The following is an 11,987-nucleotide window of genomic DNA, read 5'->3' as shown; positions in this document are numbered from 1 at the left end:
TTTGTGTTAAATCATTAATATAGTAATGATTTTTCCAGAACACTCTCAATTAAGAGCAGAGCAGAAAATGACCCAGGGGAGTTCAGGCTCACGCTCTTAAAAGTGTGATGTTCCAAATATATCCTGGCTTCTCTCACCAGAGAATATGGATAGGGCCGAGTCGTGTCTCTGAATCATTTAAAGTGGAGTTTGTTGATTAGGATGTGTGTAAATGTGTTTCCGTGTTACGGGTCTGCATCTTTAATGTAATACAGTAGCCTATGTACTAATACACAGCTCTGCATATGCTTTATTCTAACAGAGAGTGTTGTAAAAGTACAGTTTGACCTCCAACAGGTGATTCCAAAAGTACATTAACACAAAACAAAACAAAAAATCACTATTAGTAGAAGGATAGAAATACTACAGAAGAGGATTAGGGCCACTGAAAAAATTAAAATAATTAAGGTCCAATATATTTTTTATATTATTATTATGAGAAAAAAAACAGAATTATGTTAAGTCATAATTCTCGAAAAAATTCAGAATTCTGAGATTAAAGTCCAATTTATGAGATTAAAGTTAGATTTCTGATAAAAGGCTCAGAATTAAATTCTGAATTCTGAGATTAAATTTAGAATTCTGAGAAAAAAGTCACCATTCTGAGGTTAAAGTTAGAATTCTCAAAAAATTTAAAATTCTTAGATTAATTAAGATTTATAAGATTAAAGTTAGAATTCTGAGTATAAAGTCAGAATTCTGAGTATAAAGTCAGAATTCTGAGAATAAAGTCAGATTTATGAGATTAAATATAGAATTCTGAGTATAAAGTCAGAATTCTGAGTATAAAGTCAGAATTCTGAGAATAAAGTCAGATTTATGAGATTAAATATAGAATTCTGAGTATAAAGTCAGAATTCTGAGAATAAAGTCAGATTTATGAGATTAAATATAGAATTCTGAGAATAAAGTCAGAATTCTGAGATTAAAGACAGAAACGTTTTTCTCAGACACACTATAGTGTGGTCACTTTTTGGTGTTTTTTTTACACTGGTCTATTGATTTGAGTTGTTGTGTTGTAATATCAATTGCAAATGAGTTGCATTAAAATGTTCTACTCTTTCAAATTGCTTTTAGTCAGAAAATGTAAAATCCATGTTTCAGCACTATTACTGTAATGCCTGGTCTAAACGCGCACATCAAAATACAGTGGAGGCTGGCTTGACCACTGTCATGCTGTACTCCTCCTGCATGCCATAAAGTGAAAGTGACACTCTCCCTGAATGTCAGAAAAAAAACTCTTCAGAATTCTGACTTTTTTCTCAGAATTCTGACTTTTTTCTCAGAAAAATAATAATAATAATAAAAAAACATTAGACCTGAATTTTATTTAATTTTTTTTTCAGTGGCCCTAATCCTCTTCCTTAAAATACACAATATGGATTCTGAATAAAAATGAATATACATGCCATAAACATGTCACAATATCAAACAATCATTACTGCACACAAGTGGGAGAGAAAGCACTTAACTATAGTTTCCTCACGTTCTCTCACTTACCATCGTATTCCTTTAGCAGTAATTGCAGTAATTTGATGATGGTTCCTGTAGTCTGCGCTACATTTTACATATACTTCAGATCTACCAGTGTCCACCAGGACCTGTTACATACATCCTGACACTGAAACTTGAGGCATGTTCAAAGCAAAAGTGATATTTACATGATTTTGACTACTTCTAGTTGTGTGCCCCACAGTACCAACATCATGCTAGCTGCAAGCTAGCTAGCGTCATTAAGGTAAATGATTGTCCTACTACATGTCTCCACTGACTTAACCACTGAAACAAAGATGAAGAATGTATAAAGTTGCTAACAGGTTTGTGATGCTGTACAGGAGCACAGCAGGCTTTTTAAATGCTAATCTCCTTAGTCTTAGTGTGTTTGCTAGTTAAAAGCACTGAACTCATACAACTGGGGTGTTTATTAGAATGTCATCAGTTTGTATGTACTTTTAGGCTTTTGGTCATTTTTCATTTTTGCAGGGAACAAACTGGTTTTCATTTTTTGTACGCTGCCTCTTTGAGGACATTGAAGTTTTCTAAAGAAATGACTTACTCCAAGTAACTCCTGGTAATCTAGAAACCAGCAAAGAGAGGGCCTTTATCTTTTTGGCAAACAGCAACAACACACTCACCTGTCAGTCAACCAGCCTGGTCTCTTATCATGCATTAACATGTTTCAGCCCCCTTGCACAGTTTTTATGAATAGAAAATTAAACAAAATAGAGACCAAATCATTTTTATGGAGCAGGTTGTAAACGGGCTGTTTTTACACAGGGCTTAATGGGGATTATTTAGTTAATGGCGCCATCCTCAAGTGGACACTTGAGGAACTGCAGTTTTTTGCACTTTCATCTTAACCCAGTTGCTCAAGGTTTCTGCTTGCTCACATCTCACTGTCATGGCTTAACATCAGTCTGACTTTCCCATCTCTTAGAGCCATAACCTTACTCAACTGTAGTTAAAAAGTATGTCACTTGAGCTTATTCCAAGGCCTCAGTATAAATATGCAGGACCCTATCACCCTCTTCACACAGTGGCTGGGACAGCAAGAGTTGCACATATAAAAGTCTTGTGTCTTGTGTCTTTCGTGGTTTTCAAGTTTGCATACGTCAACCTGTTAGCTTTTGTTATTCAAATCCTGCTACTCTGTGATCTCTGGACTTCCACCCCAACCCCTCTGAACCCTTCCTCTACTCGGCTTTCTTGAAAATGTTCCAACGGTTAGATCATTTGTTCGTCTATTATCTCAACACCTGCAAGAAAATCTGCCTCAATTTTCCCCTCTGCTTCTGATCTGGTCTCTCTCTCCTTCATCCTCTGTGGGCCCGCTGAGGCGCTGGTTCGGCCCCAAGCAGCTTCTGTCTCTGTCAGGAGGCTCCTGAGTGCTGCCATCCTACCATGCATTGTGCCCATGCCAAGACTCCGTGCCAGCTCACACCCCTTTTGCGGCGAATACTTGTCGTGACCCAGCCTTTTCTTTTCTTCATGCTCTTTTGAGGCCCCTGTGCCAAACACACACACACACAGGACTCAAGTAGGGATGCACAAAAAACATCTCTCTCTCTCTCCTTTCTCTCACTCAGACCCATAATATTCACTGAGTGAGGACCAGGAGGGGCTGGAACAAAGAGAGCTTTGGGGTAGGGCAGTGATTCGTTATAGTCTCCATAACCACAGTTTACAGCCGCTTACTTTTGAAATGCTTGACATTTTACTTCCTATTCGTCAGTTATAGTCGGGGGGGTACAGTGCGTCATCTTTGTTTGACTTTATCACACGTAAAGAGTTGTTTTCGCCCAGTTTAATGTCATCGCCTAGGCAACCGGCAGGTTTTTGGCGACAATGCAGAAACGGACAATTTGTCAAAGGAATGTGTGAAGGGTCAGTATGAATGTACCTGAACCCTTAGCCCTCCATACAGGAGATCATTTACAAATACATGTTTGAATATTTGGTGTGTTTTCTTAACTTTTTTTGCAGCAAAGTTTTTAAAGACGCTGCAGGTCAAGGGGAGAGGGAGGAAAGGTGAGGACAGAGCTCAGACTGCATGTTAGAAAATGAAGGAATGTGTGTAATGGCGTTAGGTACAGTGTTGGATCAGATAACTGTTTTGCTGCAACGAGTAACATAACGTGTTACTTCTGTTTAAGTAACACATTATATAGTTCGTTTTTCATTAAAGTAATGTCATATATTTCTTTTGTCATACCCTGAAGCATTTGCAAGCAAGTGTTTGTTTCATCCTGCTTCATGGTAGCTGCATACCAGCAGAGGTCAACCTACAGTTTGTCAGTGCACATGCTTAGCTAGCTAATTCAACTAGAGCTTGAATTAGATGACATAGCAGACAGCGTTAACTTGATGGACATATTGCCATTACTTTGAGATTTTTGGGGAAAGGGACAAGAACGACATCAACATGAAATGTAGGCTGTGCCTGGAGGACAAGAGCTCAGTGTTGCCAACTCCTCAGTGAGGAAAGTAGCTATTGGCTGTCCTAAAAGTTGCTAGAAGTCGCCAAATGACATCATCCCTTAATTTGCATATTTTGAATTTGAATGGACGCTGTGGGAGAGACGTGTAAAAAACACTTTAAATATGTTGATAACTACACTGAGGAGCCTACAACAAATCAAAGTAAAACATGACATTTTTCAACCAGAACATTTTCTACATGTTTATAGTATACAATCTACATTAACTATCTAAATGGACCAAAAAGAGACAGTAGGTGGGATCAGCCAGCGGTGTCTTCGTACATCTGGATACATTTGCAGTCTGGATGCTGAGGGGTGAACGCCTCCTGCTCTGAATGCAGCTAGGAGGGACTCACAGCAGCATCCACTGCCTGTTGAGTAGAGTAAGAACGATATATGCGCTCACATCAGTCTCCAAATGTCTCCATTTAACACCAGAAAAAGTTGCAAGATTTGTCGCTAGTCGCTTTTTAGAAAAAGAGTCACTAGAGGGGTCTGAAAACTCGCTAAATACAGAGACAAAGTCTCTAAGTTGGCAACACTGCAAGAGCTTGTCAGCTGCTAAGAACTCTACTTTAAATGTCAAGTCCTGTATGTCTGGCCCATCCATCCATCCATCCATCCATCCATCCATCCATCTATCCATCCATCCATCCATCCATCCATCCATCCATCCATCCATCCATCCATCCAACTTGGCCCTCCTTAAATGTGGCCACAAGTCCAAGTCTGCCTTCAATATATCCTGTGTTTAAAAACTTAGTTTAATTGTTGATTGAATATTAAGTGACAATGTGGTTTCAGTGCATGATACGTTTTAGTATTTTAAAGTTTGAAACCAAATGTCTATCCAACTTGGGCATAAAGGTCATTAGGTGCAAATCATAACTGAACCTCCATCATCACAGATCCTCCCTCAGCTGAGGCCTCTGATGGAAGTCAAATAGGGGTCCATGACCTGTAATGATTTTTTGGAGGTGTTCCGTGACATGAAAATGTTTTGAGCACCCCTGCATTACATAGTGGTGATCGTTGAAGAACAGTGTGTCACAGCATGGCATTTATGTTCATGTGACATTATCAAAATGCTCATATGACAGCACACCAATTATGAATCCTGACGAGACGACACCGGAAAACATTTTGCACTTCTACTCTCACTGACATGACCTTTTACTTGGATCCTGCGTTCCTCTCTCTCTCTCTCTCTCTCTCTCTCTCTCTCCGTCTCTCCATCCCTTTCTCTCTTTTCTTTTCTATTCATAGCTCCATCCTCTCTTCATCCACCCCATGGTAAAGCCCATTGGGTGGATGCTTTGTCGTGGAAGCTTGTGAATGTTTCCTCCACACTGCTGTTATTTATTGCCCGTTGACATGGCCATGAATTCTGGGCCAAAGTGAAACTCATATTGTTATCAAAAGCATAAAATTCCTATCACTTTAGGTGTCAGAGCAGAGACAAGAAAATGAAACAGGTACTCATAAAGGCAGCGGGCATCATAAATCAGCCGGAGGGGCCCCGAGCAAAGGAGGCGCTTGATTAAATAAGGGGAATTAGGTATTTTTGCAAAAGCGGGAAATAACATTGATCTATGCCCCTGTCAGCTCCAAGGCTTGACACTATTGTGTATTGTTTTTTCTTCTTGTGTATTTATAGTATGTCAATCTCCTTTGACTGAATGTTATGAGTGAGACGAACCCCAGCCTCCTCCCTTCAGCAGCTGTGTGCTGTGTCACTGGGAAAATATCAACAGACCCATCCGAGAACTGAGTTTCTACGGATTCTCCAGAAATGTTACCAACCATATCCTGTAGCTTTGTTTACCAGGACGTGTGTCAAATGAGGCAATATGGCTCCTGCTTTTCCTACAGTGCCATAGGCATTGAGAGGCAATTTAAGGTCAGTCAGGGGTGAGACACTCCACTAGTTTGTACCAGAGTGCAATCAAATTTCAGTGTGTTTTTACTGAAAATCACTACCAGCAAATATATATATCTTTTTTTCTATGGAGTGTCCAACATCTTCTGAAAAAACAAGTCTTGTTGGCTGTAAAATGCTACAAATCTGTACACTTTACTTAAAATTGAAACTTGAAAACAATTCTTGTGTTAATCACTACTCTATACTTTGCAGAAACTGTCTCAACAAGTTGAATTGTACATTGTGAGTACTCTGATGTATAGAACTCGAGGTATCTCCATTCAAAGACTGTTAAAGGATTTTGATAGCACCACAGCATGCATGGAAAGTTGTCCTGTTGCATCATTCATTATGATTTTTTAAATTCTAACAGTGTTTTAGGGGCAAAGCAAAATCCCTGGAGTACTTGTAATAAAGCTTCACCACTGCTTTAGAAATTTCACTCCTACATGTTTTTTTTTTTGTGTGTCTGTGTTTCAAAAAAGCTTTAAAATATGAGGTCACTCAATGGAATCTTGAATTATGACTTATGTCAGTGACACATTTCTCTAAAAGCAAATTTAGCAGAGAAGCACATCTCTGTTTTAGGGTGCTCTCCCTAAATGTATAATTTCAGTAACGTCTCACACTATGATTTGGAGGTGTCTGCATGGCTGATGGGATCAGTGAACTGTTGAGAGTGGGGTGACGACCTTCCACCCCATCCATCAGCCAGTGATGGACATGGGAAGCCGGTCCCTGACAGGTTTGGGGGTTGACGGGGGTGGAGGGTACAAACAGGGTTAAGGATAGGGCTGGAGAGGGATCTCAGTTATAGCAGCATGGTGGCTGGAAGAACAAGGGGGGGGGAAGTGTGGCCAGGATTGAGGTCACAGATATATGATTGGGGTATTAGATGGACCACGGCTAGTGAGGTTAAATGTTTGTGTGTGGGACAAAGATGGATTATCTCTTTGTTTTTGCATGTCTTCTGTGTGTTGTGCAAGAATCATTCTTTCTTCAGATCCTCAACAGTACAGGACATCAGCCACAGCTCTAATTTTAGTACAGTTCTCCAGCTGACATTTGTCAAAGAGCAACCCGGACCAATACAAATGATGAATCTGGTAATCAGGAGCAGTGTCACTCCATTCTCCAACGCTTGCTGAGGTGTAATGAGTCTCTGAGGGCCTCTTGTTTCTTACTCCCACTGAAACGAGGACCATCGTCATCAATCTTCAGGGTGGCTGGAGTGAAGTTGACTTCTGTCTGAAGGTGCACCACACTGTTGATTCCTTCTCGGGAGCCAGCCTGCGTCCCCGTCACATGCCGAGAGGGCTTGCACGCGAATGGTTGCACGCTGTGCAGACAATGAACACAAAACCTCCAACTGACATGGCCAGTATTGAGTGAAACCACGCCGTGAAGCGAGGATATGGTACCACACACATACACACATGCGCACAAATGTTGCTGTGAAATGGGTTCAGTGACATTTGACCCCGCAGACCAAACGCCTGTCAACACCATATACTAGCATCGTTTTGTGCATGACAGTGTGATCATATGCTTTCCTCTGTCTGACCTAAATGCACTCATGTCTAGACACTTCTTTCTGTCTGCTGCTGCATTGCTTATATTGTGCAGCTCATGTCAAAAGTTTGCTTTTTTTCAGGAAGTTAAACAAGACTCCTTCCTCTCTCCTGACAGACAGTAGCTTTATGCGTGGCATAGCGAAACCAGGAACAGACCAGGGGTGAGCTGCCCAGTTCACTCTCACTCATAAATCTGAGGTTTCACTGTTTTTTCTTCCTACATTCATTGTGATTTTAATAGAAATGATGCAATGAGGTTGTTTTTCTGAGTGCTGTTTTGCCAAAGCTGATGTCTTCATGTACCTTGAAGTAAATAAGGAGGCTATCATGTCTTAATGCTAAGATCAGACTCAATCTTGTTCTCTAAATAAGGATTATCTTTTGTTATAACCTGAAAAACAACAGGGATTGACACAGATACTGTATATCATAATCTTCCAGAAGATTTACTCTGATTGATCCTGTTTTTTTTGTCTCTTATAATGTCCACGAAAATATTTGTGCAACTGACAACATATGCCTTAATTCTGTTTTGGTCCGGTGCATGTTGTGGTGTGGTGAAACAACAAGCTGCCCTTGCTTGTCTTCTGCCGGCGCAGGCCTCAGTGGGATGGGCAGTTTGTGAAATGACAGGACATGCCAACAAATTGCATCACTTCTGCCTCTGTGGCCGAGGACAATGGGCCACCATATGCCGAAGTGGGGAAATGAATGGAGCTCATTTGTGCTGGCACCCTGAGCCCCCGCTCCCCCCGACCCTGCTGGGGCCTCCGTGGCACCGAGGCCGACACAGACAGACGAGCCCACCCTCTGCCATGCCGGCGTGCTGCTGTCCACCACAGGACACTGGAAGCCAACTCAAACTAATACAGGGCCAGATTAGGTAGTTGGTGCATGGAAGTGAATAATAAAAAAAACCAACTATAAATAAAGTGAGCTCTTTGGTTACTCTATGCCAAGAAGTATTTTTTTAAATATATAAAAACACATTTTAACTCAAGGATTATTCTTATTGAAGAATACCTGGTTGTTTAGAAATCTGAATACCCAGTAATTATAGCAAATATATACATCAAAGTTATCTTTTATAGAGGAATCTAGTGAAAATCTCTGGGTCTGTATGTTTGTGTTTGCCCATCTTTATTAAAGTGTGTGTGTGCTTGTGTGTGTGCTTGTGTATGTGTGTGTGCAGGCCTGGGATGATAGCAGATGATTAAGGAGTGGCTGCTCTGTTGACATGAGATACTAATGAGGATGAAATGAGAAGGTCAGGGCTTGTCTCCAGGAGGGGGACACCACCCCCCAGCCCCCCACCGTCACCCCCACCTCCCTCTCACGTCTCTCCTTGTACCCCCCTGGTTACCTCCTTCCTCAGGATGGACGGCTAATCCTCCTCTTAATCGGCACAGACCAGCACACACACACACACAAACACACACACACACACACTCACACACGCTCGCATACACTGGGGCGCCTCTGATCAGGCACTCTGCATCTTCATAATGGAGGTAATTAGCAGCTCAACGAGGCTAGCTCAGCATTATGATTAGCCCCTCTTTTTTTTTTGGATGGTACTCAAAATCTGACCGGCCTGGCCTCTGCTGTCAGTCTTGTCTGCGCTCCACTGCCAAAAAAATACATTAAAAAAGTTCATTACAGAGCTAGATTAATGCTGCTCCATTATATTCATTGATTTTTTTTTTTTTCTCTTATTTTGTAATTCATAGTCTTTCTACATGTCCCGTTAGCAGCCACTGGAGGCTGTGTTGTATCTGAAAGCAAAACCAACTTCACTGTTTCACCAAAGTGAGGGATTAAGGAACTGAGGCTGACAGCTCTCCTGAACGTTTGAAAAACCACAAACAACAAAATACAACGTCAAGTCATGGTGATGTTCAAGATTGTTCCATTTATTTCAAAATCTTTGGCATTATGCAAAACCTTTTCTTTGAGAAGAGTAGCTTGATTTGAATATTTGATATGAAACATGTGTGATAACCCGACTAACCCAGGCTTTCAGAGAGATAAGGGGATCGTTTCAACATAATTTTTTACACAAAATACAGTTAAAAATGTAATAAAAAAAAGCATGCATTTCAACTCTGACATCTTAATTCCAATTTTTTTAATTTTCAGGATTATTAATCCTCCTGTTATGTTCCGGGTCAGATTGACCCTTTTCAAAATTCAGAATTCAAATTCAAAAAACTTGTTGCAAGTATTTCTTTGGTGTGAAATGTATTCTGCTTGGCCTAGCGTAATCAACATATAAAATAAAAATGGTTATTTTCACAAATTTGCAACCCCCCCTTGCATGTTTATATTACACAGATACCGTTTGTGGGTCAATTTGACCCGGCAGTCAAAGTGGACCCTAAAAGGGGTCAGAAGTGTCCAATATCAATTGTTTCTTTGCAACTGTGTGACATATTCCCCCCCACCTACTCTGTTCCCGTGGGCAAACTCCACCCACATTGAGTGGACAGCAGGAGAGGGGCACAACATAACAATATTCTCTGCAAGGGAGTCTTACCAACAGTATACTTTTTAATGCTTTAACATGAATATTCATGAAAAACGAGTGAGTTATCCTCATTGAACCATGATCTGTGAGAGTTAAAGAACAGCATTGCACTAAATATTGATTCAAATGGTTAGTAATGGAGTTAATAATTAGATTAAAAAAATGTTTATTGGGATTTTTGGGGGTTTTGACACTTTTGATAACTAAACATGCCCCGGGTCAAATTGACCCAGGAACATTATTGCTGTTCCTGAGAATCAAACATAACAGGAGGGTTAAAACAAAGATTCTGGATTCACATTGGATTTTTCTGCCATCAGTCATCACCGAAACAATCCCTGATGTACTGTGGGGGATGTAATGATAGAAAAGGTAGGAGTGATGTGCGTCCAGCGATGCAGCAAAGCGACCTGTGTGAGCGCAGAGGGAGCTCTTATTAATGGAGGTGTGAGGGTCTCTATCAGCACAGTGAACTGTTGACCTGACAAGAGGAAGGAAGTACTCGGCCAGCTGCACGCCATTTTTCATCTCTCTGATAGACCTCAAAAGAGCGGCATGGAGGGGGGAGCGAGCTGAGGAAGGAGGAGGGGGTGCAGAAGAGAGAAAGAGAGAGAGAGGGGGGGGGGGGGAGAGGGCGTGTCCAATAATAAAAAGAAGTTGGCCCTGTGAAGTGTGGCGAGGTGTTGGATGGACGCCTCCTAAGCTGTGACCCCTGTGATTTTAAAGAGCTCCTAGCTCACCTCGTTAATCAAAGGCTGATGCGTATCACGGTGACCCCCCTTATACACACACACACACACACACACACACACCACCCAAAACCTCACCTAAGCCAGGCCTTTATGGCACTTTGTCATTTTCAAAAGAGGTTCATGGGGGGACATGAATCATCAGGTTGTGGGGAGAAAAATCTTGAGTGCATTGTTTACTAGCGTCCACATAAACCCTCTTTTAGTATTTTATTTAAAGCAGAAATGTTCAATACAGGAACCTCAGTGTCATTTTTTTGGTAATTAAAGTCTACTTTCAGGTCTAAAACATGTTCTGATCCACATGTACAAAAAAGTGCAGATACCTCTTGTGGCTCTGGGGGAGTGGGTCAATTTTGCACAAACAGTGTCAGCTGAGTCAGTGTCAGTTGTTTATAACATAGAAATCTTTTCCACTAAAGTAAGAAAGAAGTGAGAGTTATGGATACAGCATATCTGTACACAAACTGATCACCAGGTTGCACTGTGGGAAATGCAGTCTTCAGGTTTTGGAAAGAAGGACAAAAAAGGTCAATGATGGTGTTTTCCTGCATGCATACATTAGCATACAGCAACCTTACAAAAGAGTCTATGAGCAGGAGATATTTATACATTGACAAGAAAACTGTTATCTATCATCTGTTAAGTGAATCTGTCATGTTTGAAACTTGCATCGTTACTGTTTTAGCCTCAGAATCAGTGAGGATCTGCTTCTCCAATAAACATGTGACTACAGCCTTTTTAATTGCATCTTTTCTGCTCCCTGCTGACACTGTGATGCAAAACTGGTGAGCAATTTGTAAAAGGTCTGCCTTTTTACATGAGTTGACTACATCCCAGGTAGGATTCTTAATAAATGACTCTGCTCCTTTGTGCAGTAAACACAATTCAACATATCCCGGACGAGCCCCCAATTGTTACGTTTCCCGGAAAAACAAAACCTGAAGGACAGGGGTCATGGTCTTTAACACACATCGGTGCATTCTCTACAGTAAGGTTGGCTGGCTCTCTACATGAAAGACGCAATATCCATTGGCATCTTCTTATCTGTAAAGCTGTTTTAGGACAATTACCACCATACCTCACTGAACTTCTTCATGACCCAGACAGTTTATATCAGACCCGTACCTCAAACCAGCTGCTTCTGCATGTCCCTCGAGATTGGTCAGAACTGGGAAAGACTGCTGTTTGTTTCTC

At 41.1% G+C, this 11,987-nt stretch overlaps 1 long non-coding RNA gene across 1 annotated transcript; it reads left to right on the top strand.

The window, feature by feature from the left end:
- Positions 1–7,457: 7,457 nt before the first annotated feature.
- On the top strand, positions 7,458–8,467 carry LOC117822877. The gene is made up of 2 exons (XR_004633274.1): positions 7,458–7,675; positions 8,085–8,467. It is a non-coding gene; the product is annotated as an uncharacterized LOC117822877 (long non-coding RNA).
- The last annotated feature ends 3,520 nt before the right edge of the window (positions 8,468–11,987 follow it).

The sequence above is a fragment of the Notolabrus celidotus genome, chromosome 12 (assembly GCF_009762535.1).
Source record: "Notolabrus celidotus isolate fNotCel1 chromosome 12, fNotCel1.pri, whole genome shotgun sequence".
NCBI lineage: Eukaryota > Metazoa > Chordata > Actinopteri > Labriformes > Labridae > Notolabrus > Notolabrus celidotus.
Note: the sequence above shows the minus strand (reverse complement) of the source record. Positions and strands in the feature narration are given on the sequence as shown.